Raw genomic sequence first — 20,426 nt, forward strand, 5'->3', positions numbered from 1 at the left:
ATGAGATACTGTATGTAAAAAGCTCTTTGCAAAGTTTGAAGCTCTGTGTGAGTACTAGCTCTTGTATCTTGATAATTCTTCTCCTGGTTCTTGCTCTTTTCCCGGTCTGACCTTGTTCTGATCCTGGCCGGCCTCAGGGGTTCCTCCCCGCTCTGGTTCTGTGAATTTGTGTGGTGGGGGTTTTGTTGGGAGCGTAAAGAGCTTCCTGGCTGTCGTCTCATTGATCCCTTCCTGGGAAGGTTTTGGTCCAGAGCTAGTAAGCGTTGGTATCCAGGCCTGGAGTCAGGCCCAGGGATCCCAGCGTGTGGGGCTGGAAGGAGCCTCACATATCACCAGCCCAACTCCCATACCCAGAGGGGCTAATCTCATTTGGCAAGGTCATTTGCAGTAGAAAATTTACTGGGTTGATTTCTCTGGATAAACTGAGGGCCGGCTTCCCTGTTGCTCTTTTTCTAAACTGGTTGGTTGGAATTCTGGGTGGGCTGTCCCATGAAACCAAACTTAGGACTTCATTTTTATAGGCTTTGGGTGACAGTCCAAAGCCTGTTTAATGAATGGTATAGCTGAGAAGCCATCGCCATCCAGGATGATGATAACGAGAAAGGACAATTCATTTATTCTTCAGCCACCGTTTCTTCATGTAGAAAGGGAAAGGGTTGGAGCAGTTAGCCTTGGAGGGGCTAGAGCTGGGACTTGGCCATGAAGCTGGAGCAAGGGTAACATGTGGCCAGTAAAGGGTGTGAAGCCGGCCATCCAGAGACCCTGCCGTGCTTGGGGAGAGCCTACCAACCAATCGGTAACGGGTGTCTTCCAGCAGCGCTGCACCTCCGGTCAGCCAATCGGGCATCACCATTGCTGTTAGAAAGGGCAGCCTGCGGCTCCTTCACCCTCCCTAATTGTCGGGGACCACTGGCCACCACTTCCCACTCAAAGAGTTGTTTCCCTCGATTAGAAGGTAAGCCTTTTGAGGGCAGGGACTCTCTGGTGTTTGTATTCATTCTTTCAACCCAACAAGTGTTGATTAAGCCTTGACCTTGGTCTAGGCCCTGGGCTGGGCTCTAGGCTTACACAGACAGAAGGAAAGATCATTTTTTGCCCTCCAGGAGCCTCTAGTGAATGTCCATGGAGGGTAATTTGAGGTGGATGGCACCAACAGCTTTAAGCATCAGGAAGGGCTACTCAGTGGTGCTGGCACCTGAGCAGAGCCTCAGAGATGACAAAGGAGAGTATTCCATGTCTAGGGGGCAGTCTGTAGAGAGGTGGGAGGTGGCATGGTGAATTTGGAAAAATGCAAGTAAAGACCTTTTTCTGGAATGGGGCTTTAAATGCCAAACGGAAGAGTTCGTATTCTATACGAGAGGTGATACGGAGCAATAGAAGGTTCTTGAGGAGGTGAGTGATGCAGTCAGATCTGGGCTATTTTAGGAAGGTTATTTTGGTAGCTGTGTGAAGCATGGGGACACAGGACTGACGAGGCTGGAGACCAACCCGAGAGGTTGTTGCAATTGTCTAGCAATGAGGTAGTGAGAGTCTGTATTAGCGTGGTGGCCGTGGGAGTCGGGAGAGGGGGATGTATGTGAGACACTGGGCAGGGTTTGGTGACGTCTTGGATGTGGGCCTTGAGGGGCAGGGAGGACGTAGGAAGCTGCAGGGCTTGGCGTAGACCTGGGTTCAGATTCCGCTTCTGACTCACCCGTGTGACCCAGGACATCTCTTTGGCCTCAGTTTCCCTATCTGTAATTTGAGGGTCGTGGGATGGTTGGCGTTGGCATTCCTTTCAGCTCTAGATCTGAGTTGAGGATGGCTCAGGGTTATAAACGTTGGCTGTGGGGAGGATGCTGGTGCTCTGGGTGGCAGGGCCCCAGGGAGCCAGCCCGATGATGCTTGGGGGGAGGATCGAAGCCGGTGGGGGCATGTGTGGAGTGGAGGTGCGCAGAAGACAAAGGCCTAATGGGGTTGGTATCTGGCCGTTGGAGGAAGTGCCCGCATCGATGAAATCGTGGCTCTCTCCAGGGCTTTATAGGATTCTTAACTATTTATAGCAGAAGCATTTTACTTTTGGACCAAAGAATAGTAGAAAGCAACACTGCTGGATTATTAATAATGGAGCAAAGTCCAGAAATAACATTGTTTGAAGACGGTTTGCATTTCTCTTTCATGCTGGTCCCTGGCCCGGAGGATAAAGAAAGCAGGTGGGAACCTGACGGGAATGGTGGGGGAGGGGGGGGTCTGAGCCCTGCTGAATGCTGCTCCTTTGCCTCAGTCCAGCCACTTAGGAGCTGGGGGAGACCTGCCAGGCCAGGGCCTTTTACAGATGGGGAGACTGAGTCCCAGAAATGGAAAGCCACCCAGGTGAGGTCAGAGGATCATAGCTCTAACCTGGAAGGGTCCTGGGGGCCTCCTGGGATAACCCTCCCATCTGACAGAGGGAAAGACTGAAGGAGGAGGGCCATCTGTCCAGCTCGTGCTCATAGGAAGAACTTAATGAAGTCTTCCTGATGAATTGAGGCCCTAGGATGGAAGGTGACTTGCCCAGGGTCTCACCAGATGCCAGTGACCAAGGCAGGTCTTGAACCCGGAGTCCCCTGACTTCAAAGCCAGCATCCTTTCCCCTGGACCACACCGCCCATGGGGGTCAGACCTAAGTCTTCTGTTTGCAAGGCCAGGGTTCTCAGGAATGGACTTAACAGGGTGAAGTCAGTCAGCAAGCACTTATTGATCGCCTACTGTGTGCCAGGTACTAGGCTAAGTGCTGGGGATACAAAGAAAGGCAGAAACTGCCCCTGCCCTCAAGGAGCTCACATTCTAATGAGGGAGGAAGCTCCCAAACAACTAGGAACAAGACACAGGTGCGTAAATGGAACAGATTTCAGAGGGAAGGCTGGGGCGGGGAGGGGATTTTTATGTTGTTACTGGGGTTGGGAAAGAGAGGCCAGAGTGTGGGGGGGGGGCAGGGAGTGACATGGAAAGGGAGAAGGATTTGGGGTTATATCTGGGTTCAAGTCCTGACTCCCCAGTTCACGAGCTGCCAGACCTCGGCCAAGTCCGTCGGCCCCATTGTGGGGTTTCAGTTTCCTCATTAATGAGGTGTTAGAATTGGGGCACTAGGGGGTGCCATAGTGCAGAGAGGCCAGAGTCAGGAAGACTCAGCTTCCCGAGTTCAAATCCAGCCTCAGACACTTACTAGCTGTGTTACCCTGGGCAAGTCACTTCACCTTGTTTGCCTCAGTTTCCACATCTGTAAAATGAGCTGGAGAAGCACATGCAAACCCTTCCAGTGTCTCTGCCAAGAAAACCCGGAATGGGGTCACAAAGAGTCGGATACAAATGAGTAACAACAGTTAATTCTATAAGTCAGAAGTCAGATCCGACTGAAACACTGGGCCTGGACTGGGGTTGGGCTAGATGCCCCCAGGGCTGTGGTTCTACCTGGGCTGACCTGTGAGCCGGATTTGAACTCAGGCCCTTTGAATCCAAGGAGGCGTCTTTCCCGATTCCGCTCCTCCTCGGGCCTCTGTGGCCCCTCCTGTCTGTCTGCAGCCTCCTCAAGGCTGCTCTGAAGTGTCCGGGTCAGGAACCACTTTCCCTCTGTGTCCCCCTCACGGTGCCCTGCCAGTGGGAAGTGCTCAAGACGTTTTGGGTAGGGGTGAAAAGTGCAAAGAGCTTTGAGTTCAAATCTGTCATGGGGGACCTTGGGCAAGCCACTTAACCACTGCCTGCCTCAGTTTCCCTAGCTGTCAAAGGAGAATAACTATTTGTAAATCACTTAGCACAGTGCCCTGGCACACAGTATGGGCTTAATATGGGCTTGTTCCGTCGTCCTCACTTCCCCCCTTCCCTGCTCTTGGAGACACTAAGTCGCCACTCTCTGAGCCTCAGTATCTTCCCCTGTGAAGTGGGGAGGCTGCCTGGTGGTGCGCATGCCACCAGCTATCCATGGTGTTTAGAGGAGATGTTGCCTTAGAGGCTCCAGCCGCGCTGGTGACCACCAGCTGTTGTCCCGTCGACTGACACTCCATCAGGGACCCACTCGCTCCCCTGACATTTTTCTCCCCCTCTAAAGATAGGCCAGCCTCGGCCCCCTTTATCTGTTTTCCAAGGACTGTGAAACCCAGGGCTGGTTCTGGACCCCGACATCAGGGGAGCGCGGTGAGGCGGCCCCTTCGTTCCACGAGGTCTGCTTCTCCTCGCCTGCTCTTGGCCTGTTTCCAAATCCTGCTTTGGTTCCTGCTCTCCCAGGCTCAACTTTCAGCACTAACACATCCCTGATACCCTGCTCAGGCCTCCGGCCAAACATTCAGGGGCGGGATTGGCAAACTGACGTCTGTCTGGGGACCTGGGGATTCAGCTCTGCCCCAGCCCCAGGTTCCAGGCCCCAGCCCCAGGTTCTAGGTTCCAGGCCCAGCTCCAGGCCCCAGCCCTGCTGGCTTCCTCATCCGGGCAGCTCACTCTGCAAAGCCTGCTCTGCTGATGTTAGTGGGTGGGCACATGCAGAAAGTGGCTGGGGTCCTTAGACACAGGCCAGCCTGTTTGGCAGATGTGAAGCCAGGCTGTGTGGGCCGTGATTGGGGCCTTAGAGCTGAAGAGCCTTGAGAGATGATCGGTTCTATCCCTCAGAGGATCACCCCTGTCAGATCTCAGCTCCTTTGTTGGGCAGTGAAGGGTTACCATTAGCTCTGTGTACTTTGGGATCCACTCATAACAGCCTGCTTGCTGGTCCTCCCATGTGGCCTTTCCTCTCCCACCTCCCTGCCTTTGCCCTGGCTGTCCCCAGGCCTGGCATGCCCTTCCTTCCTCCCTCCCTCCACTTCCTCAAGGAGACCTTTCTGGATTCCCCTCCTAGCCAACCAGCCGTTAGTGCCTCTCCCTCTCAGGTTCCCTGTATTTCTCTTATATGTTCTGGTCTATGTGTGTTGTTGGCTTCCCCATTAGAATGGAAGCTCCTTGAGGGCACGGATGGTTTTTGCTTTCTCTTTGTCTCTCCACACTTAACACGTGCTTGTTGATTAATTGAGAGCTGGATTTGAATCCCAGGTGACATTTATTTAGCTGTGAGACCTTGGTCAAGCCCAGCGCCCCGAGGCCTCTCTGTGAACTAGAGTAAGAGGGTAGCGCTTCCAGCATCAACTTGAAAGGGTCAGTGAGGGAAGCTCTTTGTCAGCCTCACGTCCTTTTAGACATGGGAGTCATTATTATTGCTGTCGTGTTAGGAGGAGGCTGAATCTGAGAGAGTCTTCGGGGCTCTGTCTTCCAGGTCGTGGTGTTCAGCATGACTGTAGATTCAGGGAGACCCGGCGGCCAGATGTGTAAGGGGTGGGCACGAGGGGTGCTGCGGGTGCCCCTGCCCAGCTCAACCGTCCTGGGATTCAAGACTGTCGGTGTCTGAGGTCCCCGGACCCGCCTTCAGCCTGTAGTTGTGGGGCCCTTCCTGCTCAGTAAACATAAACCAGCTTTCCAGTTCCTGAATGGGCAGCGTGTCCAAGGAAAGGGAGGAGGGGTGGGGTGGGGGAGATGGGCTCCTGGAGGAGGGAGGAGGAGGGTTGATGGGGGAAGGGTGGAGATGGGCTCCTGGGGGAGAGGGGAGGGAGTGGAGAGGGGCTCCTGGTCCTGCTGCTGCCCCAGGTGGGTTGGGGTCTTGGCCCAAGGCAGATGAGAAGGGGGAATGGCGGCAACTCGGCCTTCTACGTAACAGAGAATAAAAAAGAATTGAGCCAAACGAGCTGGTCTAAAATGTCTTACGCTAAAGGAAGTGTCCCGCAAGCTCCTGGTCTCTGCCAAGCAGAGGGGCAGCCGCCTTCTCGTCTCCTTTGGGGCCAGGCTCAGGTTCCTCCCGTCTCTGTTCCATAACTTGGGCAAACATTTATTTCACTCTCCACAAAATGCTGCTATAAGTATCTTGGGGATAAGCTGGCCTTTCATTCGGTCGTTGACCTCCTTGGCACGCTTCCCTCTTTACAAAATGTTTCTGCTTTCCAGTTAGCTATTTCAGGCATTCTTCATTTGGGAAACAGTGGCCGTGACTTAGCCAAAGTCACCCAGTGTCAGAGATGGGACTCAAACCTGGCTGTCTTCTGATGCCAGAGGCTCTTTTATTTCTCTAGCCATCGCAGACATTTATTATGCTAGACATACTTCCCAAAAGACTCTCCCTCGGAACAAATAAGCGCACCTAAGCATCGCAAATCTATACCTTGGCCAGGTCTGAAAGTGTTTGCCCCATTCTGTACCTGTTGTCCACCACCTCCCTAAGTGCCTGGCATCACCAGGTCCTCTGAAATCAGACTTGGTTGCTTCATTGATAAGCTCCAGGTTGTGTTGGAAGGAGATTTTTAAAAATTATTTAAAAAAAAATTGTTTATTGATTTTGTTTTCAACATTCACTTCTATGAGATTTTGAGTTCTAAATGTTCTCCTCCTCCCTCTTCTCCCCCCTCCCCAAGATAGCATGCAATCTGATATAGGCTGTACGTGTTGAAAGGGGATTTTTGAGCCCCATGGAATAGCCCTTGATGGAGAACACATTGGGAGCTGGAGAGCCAAGGTGTGAAAATGAGAGGGGGTCTTTGAGGGGGAGGCAGGGCAGCCCAGAACCAGAGGTTAGGATGCAGAAGGAGGTGAGCAGGCTTGTGTGAAGTAGAATAAATGATGTTGTCAGTAATGGTGGAAGGAGGGGAGACAGAAGCAATGTGGAACAGAATTTTGACCTGACATTTTGGCCACAGAGAGGTGGGGTGTCAGGCCAGGAAAGGAGGTGAGCCCGAATTCCGTGCAAGACCAAATGAGTCACTGTAGGTAATTTGGGGTTCGTGGTATTAGGAATTTGACTGCAGAGGTGATTTCTCTGGGTATGGGTCTGCTCTCCACTCATGGAGCTTGCCATTCCTTTGGGCCATAGCAGACAGTTCAGACGGACCTGTTACCTTGTGGATTCAGTGACTCCTTCCAAGGGAGCAGCTCCTCAATGCTGTTTCCTAAGGTCCTTCCTTTGGGCCTGACCAGCAGCCTGGACGTTGCACCCTCCAGACCACTGGGCTCTGCCATATATCCCTTCAGATATCGTCCGTGCACCTCCAGACCACCAGGCCTTGACATGTGCCCCGCTGCTGCATCCGAAGGACCCCTGCCACCTTCCCTGCCATGCTTCCCTGGGGACTGCCAGTTTATGATAGCTCTGCAGCTGAACCCTCATGTGTGTGTGTGTGTGTGTGTGTGTGTGTGTGTGTGTGTGTGTGTGTTATCTCCCCCAATTAGAATGTGAACTCCCTGAGAGCAGAAACTGTCACTTACCGATTTGTATCTCCAGTGCTCAGATCCATACACTTAGGGCACACAGTAAGCGCTTAATAAATGCTTTGTCCTCCCTACAGTCTGTCGGCTCATCCCATTCCTGTCTTGTTTGTGTCCTTCTCTACCTCCTGCCCAGGGGCTCCACCCAAGTGACTGGAGGCTTCCTTGTGTCCTCCTGATGTTTCTGGGACACTGGGGAGCTCGCTGGAATCCGCTCATTCCTTGCTCTTTCTGGTTCCAGCCTTCTCCCCCCCTTCCCATGGTAATTCTTGCTTGGTGACATATAATTGCCTGTTTGTGTTGGCAGGGCATCACTGCAGCTAAATTGGTGCAGGGTTTGATATCCAGCAGGTGCTTAATAAACACATGCTGAGTGAGTGGTCAGTCTCTCCAGTGGAGCGAGGCTAGTCTTTGGGGAATGGGCATGCAGGCCTCACTGTGCCTGGATTCGAAGGCTCTCCGTCCCACCCAGGACTCTCCAGAGCTTGGGCTCCCTCTCCCGTAGGTGAGGTACCTGAGGGTGGCCCCCAGTGTGAGCATTTTAAAGACTCATTTATTCAACTGTTTGCTTGTCTTCTCTCTTTCAAAGACTTAGCAAAACCAAGATCAGAGCTCATTTCTGGGTGACCTGGAGCCAGAGGACCTGGCAGGGGAAGAGTGGGAGAACCTAGCCCAGAGTCAGAGCCTGGACAAGAAGCCTGGGGCCTGACAGGGCACTGGTGACCGGAAGCACCTGGATGGGCTTGTCTGGGGCTTTAAACCTGAGCTAGACCACTGAGTCCTGGGCGAGCTGCTGTGGATCTCATGTCACCTGTGTGTGCTTTGTGGCCTAGAATCTCCGCCCCACCCCAACCCCGCCAAGCAGTGGCTGGGAGTTGTTGTAAATGGAAGGGGATGGTTTAGATCTGGGGTTCCTAACTTTGGGCATCAGAGACATTTCACAGCGTCTGGGAAATTGGGTGAGAAAAAAATACATCTTTGTTTGCCACAAATTGGCTTCTTTTGTCATTCTCTGCATTTTATTTTATGTGTTTCAAAATCTTTTGAGACCCAGCCTCTCCCTAGAACTCACCAGACTGCCGGAGGGGCCTACGACACATAAAAAGGTGGAGAGGCTGTGGTTCGCTAGATGGGGCTTTGTGGGGTTGGAGGCAAGGAAGACAGGCCTCCTCACCTGTAGGAGGCACACTGTATTGGCTGGGAAACATTGTGGTCTTTTGTGCTGTTGGGTGGTAGTAGCAAAGACTGGGTGGCTGGGTGGTGCTGTGGTGGTTAGATACTGATCTTCCTGATAGGAAGATTCATCTTCACTGGCCTCAGACACTTAGTAGCTGTGTGACCCTGGGCAAGTCACTTAATCCTGTTTGCCTCACTTTCTCCATTTGTAAAATGAGCTGGAGAAGGAAATGGCAAACTACTGCAGTATCTTTGCCAAGAAAACCCCAGATGGGGGTCACAAAGAGTGGGGCATGAAATGATTTAACCACAGCAAAGAAAGACCGACTCTTTGGGATGCCTCAGCATAGCCATAACTAATACTAGAGTTAACAGAGGGCTTTTACTGTGTTTCGACCCCTGGCTCAGAGATACAGCCCATACATCTGGCAACTGTGAGAGGTGGCATTTGAACCCTGGTGTTGCTCATCCAGCCTCTGTTTTCCCCATAATCCTCTGTGCCCCCCACTCCTCGATTTCACACAGCTGCAGGTGGACCCCAGGGCACAGGAGAGCTTACATCCTATGGAACAGACCTCTTTGTTTTTAGTTTTGCTTCTCATCTAGAGAATGGGTGGTGCGGGCCATCTCTGGTGGGCACCTCCATCCCCTGGAGTACTAAACCCTCCCATTCTCTGGGACGTCCCAGGTAACAAATGTTAGGCCAGCGCACCTTGCCAAAATCAGTTCTTAGCATGAAAACCCCTTCATTGTCCTGGATGTTTGGTTTTTAGTGTTGTCTTTCTAACCTTAGTGTTGGTTGACTTGTCCCCTCTCTGGACTATATGGCTTTTTCCTTTGTGTGCAGTTGATGGCCTCCCGGGGCCAGGATAATTCCTGGCTGGAAGCCCCTGACCTTGGGCTGGCAGTCCAGCTTTCAAAAGCCTAAGCTATCAGGTGTTGTTGGGTTGCCAGGGATGTGATGTCACAAGTACGAGAAGTAAGCAGGTGACCCAATGGGATCTCAGGCTTCTCGAAGGGGGACCCAGCATCCAGGAGTATTAGGGAAGCGATCGCCTCCCTGACTTTGGGGTGGCCTGGCCACGTCCTCGGTGTAGCACTCAGCCCTGGCTCCCAGCTTTTGGAACGGATAGTTGACAGCTAGAGATCATCGGAGAAAGGCAGTCGGGGCGGGGAAGGGCCTTGAGTCCCTGTCCATTTAGAAGAATTGAGGATGTTCATCATGGAAAAGGGGAGACTCGGGGTCGCTGAGGGAGCTAGCTAGCAGCCTTTGAACCTCTGAAGGGCTGTCATCTGGAAGAGGAATTGGCTTGGTCAGCAGGGTCCCAGAGGGCAGAGTGAAGAGGTCACTTGAAGGCGTGATGCCCCAAGGAGGCTGGGCTCCCTTGGGAGTCTGGGTTGGGGGAACCCTCCTTGGCGATCAGTCATGGGAGGACCCTTCTTGGCAATCAGTGGTTTGGGACCATACTGGCAGTCAGTGGTTGGGGAGCCTCCTTGGCGATCAGTCATTGGGAGACCCTCTTTGGCAATCAGTGGTTTGGGACCCTACTGACAGTCAGTGGTTGTAGGACCCAGGCTCTCAGGGTCGGGGTCCTTGCTGTGGAAGCCTGCCCTTTGATAGATGGTGAGCGCTTTTACCTTGTTCTCCAAGGGATTATAAGAGCAGTTTTCTTAACTGTAACATATTAGGACATTGGACAAGATGAGCTCTGAGGTCTCTCCTGGCTCTCACATTCCATTTTTCTATGACATTTAAAATCACTAGGACGATTAACTTCATCTTGAGATAAGGAGAGGGAGCAGACTCCTGCTCAAATAAAAACCAGTTTTGCTGCCCTTTCCTGCCTTTCAAAGTCATCGCTGAGAACGCCTCTCTTGGTCGCTTAATGAGTTCATGGTTCTTTGTCATTGTTCTTTTTTCCGAGATTCGAAGGCCTTCACTTATCTTCAATATTAGAAACCTGGTTAAACAGATTCTCTAGACTTTCCAGAAAGGCCATTTTAAGGATAGTTTTGGTCTCTCCCCAACCTCTCCTCCACCCAACAGACTGTTGACTCCCTGTCTTAACCAGCAATGGAGGGGTCGGGGTTTCTTCCCTTCCAGGACTGTGGAGCTGGGGAAGGGCCTTCTCAGTGGGAGCCCAAGAATCAAGGCTTGTTTGACCATCTTCACTCTGTGGTTGGATGCATTTATGTAGCTCATCATACTTTATGAGTGGGGGAGGGGGTAGGCTGAGTTCTGTCACCTCTTATAGATTATGACCACCGGAGGGGCATTGATTTATTCTGTTTCCTCGAGGTGAGGTTGGCTGTCAGGTTGTCTGTACTCATCCCATAATGTGGGGACCTGTTCGTCACTCAGCATTAGCTCAGTCTGAAGAAAGACGATGTTTCTAACCGCTGCCTCTTCTCTGATTTCTGTCTTGGAAGACCCTGGGGTTCATTCTGATAGCCCCGGGATTTGCAGTTGCTATCAATAATGATGACTAGCATTTATAGGGCACTATAAGGATTAAAAGTATCTTATAAATTTCTCATTTGATCTTTACAACAAGCCTTGGGGCAGCCAGGTGGCAGTGGGGCCTGGAGTCAGCAAGACTTAGCTTCCTGAGTTCAAATCCCACCTCAGACATTAAGCAGCTGCTTAATGACCCTTAATGACCCTGAGCAAGTCACTTAACCCTGTTTGCCTCAGTTTCCTCATCTGTAAAAACGAGCTGGAGAAGGAAATGGCAAACTGCTCCAGCGTCTTTGCCAAGAAAACCCCAAACGAGAAAAAGGAGAGTCAGACACGGGTGAACAACAGCAAACAAGCCTGGGAGGCTGGCATTATTCCACGCTGTCTCCCCCGTTAGAGGTGAGCTCCTTGAAGGCAGGGACCATGGTTTGCTTTTTCTGGGTATCCCCAGTGGTTAGGACAGTGCCTGGTGTATTGTAAGTGCTTAAGTAAAATGCCGATGAGACTTTGTGCATTTGCCCATCAGCACACTCTGCTTCCACTAGGTGTGGATTGGCCTAAGCAGAAGGTTGGCCGTCGAGTGATTTTTATTTGAAAAAAATGTTTGTGATGGAAGACCATCTAGGGTGGCAGTGTGGTTCATGGATGGAGTTCCAGGACCTGGCTTCAGATCTTGGCTCCACCCGAGTCTGTCTGACTTTGGGGGGAATCACTTTACCTCCCAAGGTCTCAGTTTGCTGGAGCATTAGCCTGGATGAGGCCCTGGAGGCCCTTTTCACTGCTAGAGAGGAGGGCTGGGGTCTCTTTATCCTCCTGGACAAAGTCAATGGTCATTGAAGTCTTGAGATAAGTTAATATGTTTTGACATATGACATCCCCGTCCTAAATCCCAGACTAGACTGAACTAATTGAGATGAGCCTTTGATAGGATTTCCTTTCTGTAGAGCAGAGGTCCTTAATCTGTGGTCCCCAGATAGCCCCCCTCCCTACCCCCTCGGCTTGTGGATAGGTTTCAAGGGGGCCATGAACTTGGATGGGGAAAAAAAAGATGACATCTTTATTTTCGTTAACGTCTGACTGAAATGTCACCATTCCTTCAGTTATTTAGAAGCATTATTCTGAGGAGTCCACCGAACGGCCAGAGGGGTCCGTGGTGCCGGAAACGTTAAGAGCCTCTGATGTAGAGGTACCTTCAATGCCCATAGGCGGGGTAGGTGCGCCGTCCCACGTTCACTTTAGAGTCTGTGATCAGTCTGGCCGCAGCCACCAGGGAAGCGGCCCCTGTCTGGAGTTGTTTTTGCTGCAGGGCCTTTAGAGGAGGCCAACTCTTGGTCTGTGATCTTGTGATGACCAGAGTGCAAGCTTCCTGGGGGCATCTGTCATATTTATCCTGGTGTCCTCAGTTCCAAGCACAATGCCTTGAACCTGTTGGGACTTTGCGAGTGATTACTGAATCAGTTAATTAGCAAGCATTTATCAAACACCTTTAGGGTTAGCCTCTGAGAACTGGAAATACAGAGACAAAAATGAACCAGGCCAGGTTTTCATGGAGCTAAATCAGAGGGGGGGGATGGAGAGGAGAGAGTGTGTATGTATGTACACATATATAATGACAGTGATACGGTGTAGAATGTGATGACTGAGCACTGGGCCTCGAGTCAGGAAGACCCGAGTTCAAGTGTGACCTTGGGTGAGTCATTTAATTGCTATCTGCTTCCCTTTCCTCGTTTATGAGATGGGGATAATAATATCACCTGCTTCCCAGGGTTGTTGTGAGAATCAAATAAGGTAATATTTGTAAAGTGCTTGGCACAGTGTCTGGCACATAGTAGGTGTTTAATAAAGAATTTAGGGAGTGAGGGCATTGGCTGCCAAGGGAGGGATCTAGGAGGCCCTCATGGAGAAGATGCTGCTTGAGCTGCACTGAATTCTTGGCTCATTTCAGTGAGACAGTAGATGGGGGAGATTCTGGTAAAAATACAAAGTTGGATTCTGTGATAGCACACCACAAGGCTTCAAGTCAGGAGGGTCCTGGGTTCAATTCCAGACTCTGCTACCTCCTCTAGGGGCTTCCCTGAATGTGGTCTCCTCACCTGTAAATGGGGTGATGTAACTCAGTGGCCTCCCGGGTCCCTCCTGCTCTAGGGTGCCCTTTGAGAGGGAGGTGCAGGCCCCCGGGGCATGATCTGGGTGACTTGTGAAGTGGGACCTTTGGGGGTGGGGGCTCCTGCTGTAGGCAGGCAATGCCTCTGCTTCCACTGGTTCTGAGGCTTCCTGAGCTCTAGCCGGGCTGGTTTCTCCTCCTCAGCCGGAAGGAACAGCAGAGGAAAGTCTTTCTGCAGAGGATGCTCGTTCACTTCCTGTTCCTGACGAAGAATGTGGCTTGTTTTGGGGCATTTCCTTCCTCCCTCTGGCCCTTCTGAGCATGGAGGCAGTAACTGTAGCCCTTCAGAGGTGTCCAGGGACTCCTTGCCCTGGTGGACACAGTGGACTAGTGGGTCATTCATTGCCCGTGAAGACGTTCAGTGTCCTCAAGTGGACGTTTCCACCTGAAATGAAACCGATTTCACTGGTCTGCGGAGTTCCTGATGAGGACGCTCCCTCCCTCCTTCACCACAGAATGTCGACTTCTCTGTAACCTAAAGCCCGAGGGCCTTGCCTCATCACCGAGATGTTAAGTGACTTGTCCAGGGACACTCAGCTAGGCTGGGTCAGAGGGAGAGAGGCTTTCTAGGTTTCTTATAGATGAGGAGACGAAAACCCAGGTCGTTCTGCCTGCACGGCCAGCTCAGGTCTGCTATGTGATCTGGCCCTGCTGGTACCTTTAATGACAACCACGAGAATGGATAATTATTAATGTAACAGTATTTATAGAATTGATATAAATTATATAATGCTATATTACATGTAAGATAATCATTTATATCAATGGCAGCTCGCTGTGTGACCCTGGACAAGTCACCTAACCTCTGTTTGCTGCAGTTTCTTCATCTCTAAAGTTGGGACATTAATAACGCCCACCTCCCAAGGTTATTGTGAGGCTCAAATAAGATAATAACTGTGAAGCGCTGAGCACAGCGTCTGGCACATGGCGCTATGAAGTGCTGGCTAGTAGCACTAACAGTGTTGACTAACGTATTAATGTTTCCATGTGTTGTCTTGTCTGAGCGCACAGCAACCCCATGGCAGATGATCCTGTATTGCCGTCCCCTTTTTAGAGATGGTGACCTGACCAGGGTCATGCTGCCCAGACCAGCACAGGCAAGATTTGAATCCAGGACTTTCTCTCTCTTTTTTTTTTTCTGGAAGGGGGTAGGCAGGGCAATTGGGGTTAAGTGACTTGCCCGAGGGCACACAGTCTGAGGCCTGATTTGAACTCAGGTCCTTCCGACTCCCAGGTGTTGCCCCCAGGACTTTCTGATCATGCGTGCTTTATATACACCATTTCCTTTGAGCCTCTTCAGAGCCCTGTGATGGAGGTACACTAGTTGTTTTATTATCCCCAATTTATGGTTGAGGAAACTGAGGATCAGAGAGTTGAAGGGCCTTACTTGTTGTGATATAGTTAATAAATATCGGGGGTGGGATTTGAATCCAGGCCCTCTGCCAAGACCCCATGCCTCCGTTTCCCTTGAGAGGAGCCTCCAGGAGAATGACTTATTGGCAAAGTCTGACTACAATGCAGCTACCTGGGACAGAAGACTAATGATATGCAAATAAATTGCAAATAAACAGGTTGATTAAAACTAAGATCTTTGGGACTTGGAATCTGTCCACATGGAGGCTGTGGTCGCTGGCCTGGTTCTTGGGTAGGGGAATGGGGTTTTAATGCCAGGTGTTTTCTCTCTGGCCGCAGGGACATCAGGAGCGTGGAGGCAGACGTGGGCCAGGGTCTGGCGTGAGTAGTCTGGGATTTTGACAGGATTGATCTAGGCCCCCAAGTGAGACGCTGCCTCCGTTGTTGCAGTGAGGAGGCTTGTCTGGTTTTTTGGCTGTTGGCTTTTTGGAAGACCCTTTGCTTTGTCCTAGCCTTGTGGCAGCAAGGAGGGGCTTGGATGTCACAGCCATCCCAGCCAGTCTCTCCCCGCATCAGCCCATCCTTCCCACAGCAAACAAAACCGTTTCCCCAAGGCTCAAGTCTGACCGAGTTGTTTTCCTGCTTGACGTGTCCTCTTCTCTGCCAGGCAGAGAGATGATGGATTCATCCCGTGACAATTGGCTAGTTTGGGAGGGATTTTACCTCAGTCCATTTCTTGCTTCACAAACGTGTATATTTATGAACATTGAAGTTTTCCTCCTGAAACTTGGTCCTCCATCCTAGCAGTCTTGTCAAAATGGGGTGAGTGATTGATTCCTTTATAGAACTGTGGACCTTTCCCCTAAATGAGGTATAAAAGTCCAGAGGGTAGAACCAGGAGCAGTTGGGGGATGCTGCCGAGAGGCAGATGTAGCCTTGATGCCAAGAAAACCTTCTTCACCACTGGCGTTGTCCTCCAGTGGAATGAGCTGCCTTGGGAGATGGTGGCTTTCCCACTCCCTCCTCCTGGCTTGGTGAGCCCTTCTGGTGTATGGGAGGGGGCATTCTGGTTCAGGTGTGGGTACGTCCAGATGCTGCCGGGGTCCCTGCCAGCTGCAGCCTTCTGAGACTCCCTGGCTCATCGGTAACTTTCATGTACATTTGTCCATTTCAAGGAATGCTTTTGTACTGAAAACAATTATTTAAAACTTAAATGGATGGGTTGTGCTATAAGGGAAGGGTTACAAACACCAAAATCCATTGGAGAGGAGAGGAGGAGAGAGACAGTGAAGGGAGAGAGAGAGAGAGACAGCTAGAGCGAGATAGTGAGGGGACAGAGTGAGAGAAAGAGAAAGAGACAGTGAGGGGAGAGAGACACAGACAGATGGAGAGAGAGAGGAAGGGAGGGAGAGAGAAGAATGGAAGAAGGAGGAGAGAGACAGACAGACAGAGATGGAAGAGAGGGAGGGAGACCGAGCTTGCCCAGTTGCTTCGTCACTGCCTGTGCCCTGCATCTGCCTCATCAGCTTACTTGCATGGAAGGTCTCTGGTGGGTGACCCTAGAAATATCAGTTTCTGGGGTATCTCAGGCCACAAGGGGCTCCAGAATTGGGCCTCCAGTGTAGTTTGTTAGGAAGCAAAGAGAACGGGCCTGCCTCCTACAGATAGGAAGCTGTTCCTTAAGTCCCTCCTCAAGTCACCGTGGCCTTGTGGCTCTGTATGTGTGTGTGAGGAGGCAACCCCAGGAGGATGGGGTGTGTGTATGTGTGTTATTTTGAGTTTTATCTTTGTATTCCTTTTTTTTTTTTTGCTCAAGGCAGTTTGGGGTTAGGTGACTTGCCCAGGGTCACAAGGCTAGTAAGTGTCAAGTGTCTGAGGCTGAATTTGAACTCAAGTCCTCCTGAAACCTGACTCCAGGTGACTCCAGGGCCAGTACTCTATCCACTGTGCCAACTAGCTGCCCCCCCCTGTCTTTGTATTCCTTAGCGTATTTCCTGGAGCCAGTGGATGGAGCCATGGGCCTGGGGTCTGGAAGACCTGTGTTCAAATCCAGCCTCAGACCCTTGCCAACTGTGTGATCCTGGACAAATGACATCATGTTTTCTGCCTTAGCTCGCTCAGCTGTAACAGCATCTAGCTGGCAGGGTTGTTGGGAGGGTCAGATAAGAGGACACTAGTTGAGGGCTCAGTGTGGTGTATGGCACAGAGAGGGTGCTGAGTAAACCCTTACCCCTTCCCCTTCCCCTCAAGTCACCCCAGTTTTTGTCTCTCAAGAGAAGGGCTTTCCAGACATGATGGGTGGGGGAGGAGCCAAGCCCAAGAGCCAGTTTGGGGTCAGAATGGGAAGGGAAGTCAGGGAATGAGTCTGGAGAGGTGGGTGGCAGTCCCATTGTGAAGGTTTAATGCCTGGGAAGGAGGAGTGTGTCCTTGGCCCTAGAGGTAGAAGGGAATCCATAGAGGTCTTTGAGCAGAGGAAGGGCCTGGTAGACCTGGTGGCTTCAGGACCATCATTTTGGGCTGGAGCTGGAGGCTGGACTACGGCTCCTTGCAGCACTCCAGGCCAGACGAGAGGAGGGTCTCTTCTAAGAGTGCCGGTCCTCCCACGGCCCCCCGGGGACAGGCCTCTGCTCACTCTCCAGCTTCCTGCACCGAATCCCGTCTTTACATTTTCTAAGCTGACGTGTACACGAAACACAAGCCGGCTTGGTGAGGGGAGCGGCGCATCTCCCTTCAAATGCCAGGTGGCTACTTAGGGCCGTTGGCATTTGGGAGCTGACATTTACTCATGACTTAATTGGATTTCCGCCTTCATTGGCCAGATTACTTGGCAGCATTTCAAGGAAATCGTAAGTATGTGGAAGAGCTGTTGCTAGCGAGGGCAGAGATGTAAATGTGTGCTGTGTGGGCAAGACTTCCCGAAGCCACCGATGTGCAGAGTAAAGGGGTCAGGCCTTCTCTTCCGAGGCTGAGCCTGCCTCTTCCCCTCCTACCGATGGTTTTGTACGCAGGGCCTTAGATAAGTCGCAGATCGAGACTTGGCAGGGGAGGGAGCAAAAGGAATGCCTCCGTCCCCTTCCTCCTCCTTGAGAAGGCACGCAGTTTGACGTAGGTTAGACATGCGCAGTCATGTAAAACATTTCCAAAATACGAAGAAATTGAATAGAAGTTAATGTCATGAGATAGGGGAGGCAGGGCCAGACAACAAATCAGTGATTAGCGTGCCAGTAAGCACTGACCAGTGGGGTCTTGGGCTGCATGGAGGGCGTGGCGGCCAGGTGTGATCTGCCCTGCCCAGATCACAGCTAGAATTATAGTGCGTGAGAGGTTGGGTGCATCTTTTAAAAAGGATGAGGACCAGAGCGGCTGAGTGCAGAGCCGGCCAACCAGGATGGTGACAGGCCTGGAGAATATACTGTACAGGCTCCGGGTATTAACCTGGAGAGGAGAAGAGGGGCCCTGATGGTGGTTCACAGGTGTCTGGAGGAAATGTCCTGGAGGAGAAGCATAGGATTTGTTCTTCTTGGTCTCGGGGCAGAAATAGAGGCAGTGGGTTCTCAAGAGTCAGGCTTAGACCCGACTGAAGGATGTCTCATATATGAGAGCTATTCTACAGAGGTTTGGGGAGTGGTGAACTCCTCGTCCCTGGAGGTATTCAAGCTGAAGGTGGGTGGTCCCCTGTTAGGAAGTTGGTAGAAGTGATTCCTGCTCATTTCTGCTGTAGACGAGATAATAATACCCGATGGTAGATGGCCCTTGAGAGGCCTTCCCCTTCTGAGGCTGTAATTCTGTGATACTGGGTCAACCCCAGGCAAGGGAGATAGATATTTAACAACGCATAGAAACCTTTAAGCTTTTATTATAGAATTTCTACAAATACCAACATTTGGGTCATAATTGGTATAACTCATAATGGATGAAAATGAAAAATTTACCATGCCCTTAATAAATAATAGTAGCATTTAAAAATCATAAGCCCTTAGTTAATAAGTGTTTGAATAGATGTATGAAATTCATTTCAGTTGCATGATTTGACTTGAGAGAGGTGGGTACAGGGCCAGCCATGGAGTTAAGTTGTCCTGGGTTCAAGCTTGCCATGTGACTATCGGAAAGCCCTGGGGAACTCTCGATCTGCCTTGGTGTATGGCATTTCCACGGTGGAAGTCCTGACCCCTGTTGAAATCACAGATCCTGGCCAAGGCCATTTTAAATTGTTGTTGGTCAGGTTGCAGATGTATTAAAATGACACAAAATAGCCTGTTTCCTCCAAGATGACCTGAAAAGCTTAAAGGCAAGGGTGTATAGTGTTTTGTTGGGCAAAAGCATTTCTTTACTCTCCAACTTCTTAGCTCCCTCCTGCCCCAGTGGCAGCATCGGGAGTGAATGTGCTTCTCCTCTGTGGATGCTGGTTTCCTTGAGAGGGCCTGGGACAGGGATCAGTGGAGTTTTGCAGCCAGGGTGAATTCAGAGCTAGCAATTCCATGTGCCTAGACGGGCCAGCCTGGTTTTGATTTCCAGAGAGAGGGTGGAAGGAAGCTGGAAGTCAGCTTGACCCATAGAGCTTTCTCACAGTAACTCGGGTAGCTTTGGTTTGTAGGAGGACTGGGCAGTCCTGGCTGTGTCCTCAGAGCATTGGGGATGCTCTAAGGAAGTTGCTATCCCCTTCTTGTACAATGGAGTGGACTTTATGGAAGGGCAATGTTGGCCAGAGAGAAAATGTCCATTAATTAGTCTAGTGAGGCAGCAGGGCCTTGGAATCAGTAAGATCCGCATTCGAATCCTGCTGGCTCCATTGACCCTGGATGTTCGGAGACTCACTTTCAGAAACTGCAAAGTGAGAATGGTGATAGTCCTTATGACTACCATTCTCAAAGACTTAGGGGAAGGTCAAACAAATGCGCTGTTAATCACTTGTCAGGGTTATTGTGGTGGGGATTTGTTTTGGGGTGCTGGTTGGACAATCAGTCAAGTAATACGTATTTTGGGCCTACTATGTGCCAAGTCCCCAACTGTTTAAAAAGAAGGTTGGGCTTGAGGCCCCTGTGCGTCCTTTCTGGCTTCAAAACTGTGATTCAGTGTTGAGTTTGTGCTGCCCAAGGGCACCCATTGGAAATGTCCAAGAGGCAGCTGGTAATGATAGGGTTCTTCCCATCCTTCCCAACCCTGAGATTCTGAGATGAGGTGTATTTAACCACCTGTAAATCTTAAAATGCTGATCATATAAATGTCAGTGGCAGCTGTCACTGGACATCAGTTCGGTTTGAAGGGTATCATTTTGGTATAGATGATTACCTAAACCCTTATGTATAGTGGTGTAAAATTGGGGGACCCGTTGCACACCGTATATAGGGAATATTTCTACTATAATGAGTATTTTCTCAACTGAAGTAGAATTAACTCTAATAACAACGAATACCATACCGTGCCCCCAAACCCTCTTACTAACCTGTCTGGATGGTTTTCTGTTTTGGTTCCAGAGTGTGGACAGCTCTGTCTCTCCCTTCCTGGGCCATGCTCCCTAGGAACGCCTTGTGGAGTGTCTGTAGCCGGTAGTTTTCTATCAAGAGAAAGAAAGGAACCTCCCTCGAATGTGAGTAAAGATTTTTGAGACATGTGAGAAATGTTCATTGGATGCCTGTTATTTGATGTCTTTCTCAGAGTACAACATTTGAAATTCCTTGTTTGATAGAAGTCTGAATATGCACATTCACGGCATTGCTCTTCCTACAGTGGATCTGAATGACGCTCAAAGCCTATGCCTAGCGAACAGTTAAAAACATTTTGTGTTGGTGGTTTTGTACCTCGGTGCTTGAGTGGGCACGTGTGTCCTTTTCCTTCAGAAGCTCTCTCTGTGGATACTGGCTGTCACTTTTCCACACCTTTTCTTCTGTGAGGTTTGTGGTCATGGGCCTTCCTTGCTGTTTCATGCTTCAGAATGTCCAAGGTCGGGTGATGCCATTAGTAGAGGTGCCTTCTCCCTAGATAGAGAGC

Source organism: Trichosurus vulpecula, chromosome 8, assembly GCF_011100635.1.
Source record: "Trichosurus vulpecula isolate mTriVul1 chromosome 8, mTriVul1.pri, whole genome shotgun sequence".
Taxonomy (NCBI): Eukaryota; Metazoa; Chordata; class Mammalia; order Diprotodontia; family Phalangeridae; genus Trichosurus; species Trichosurus vulpecula.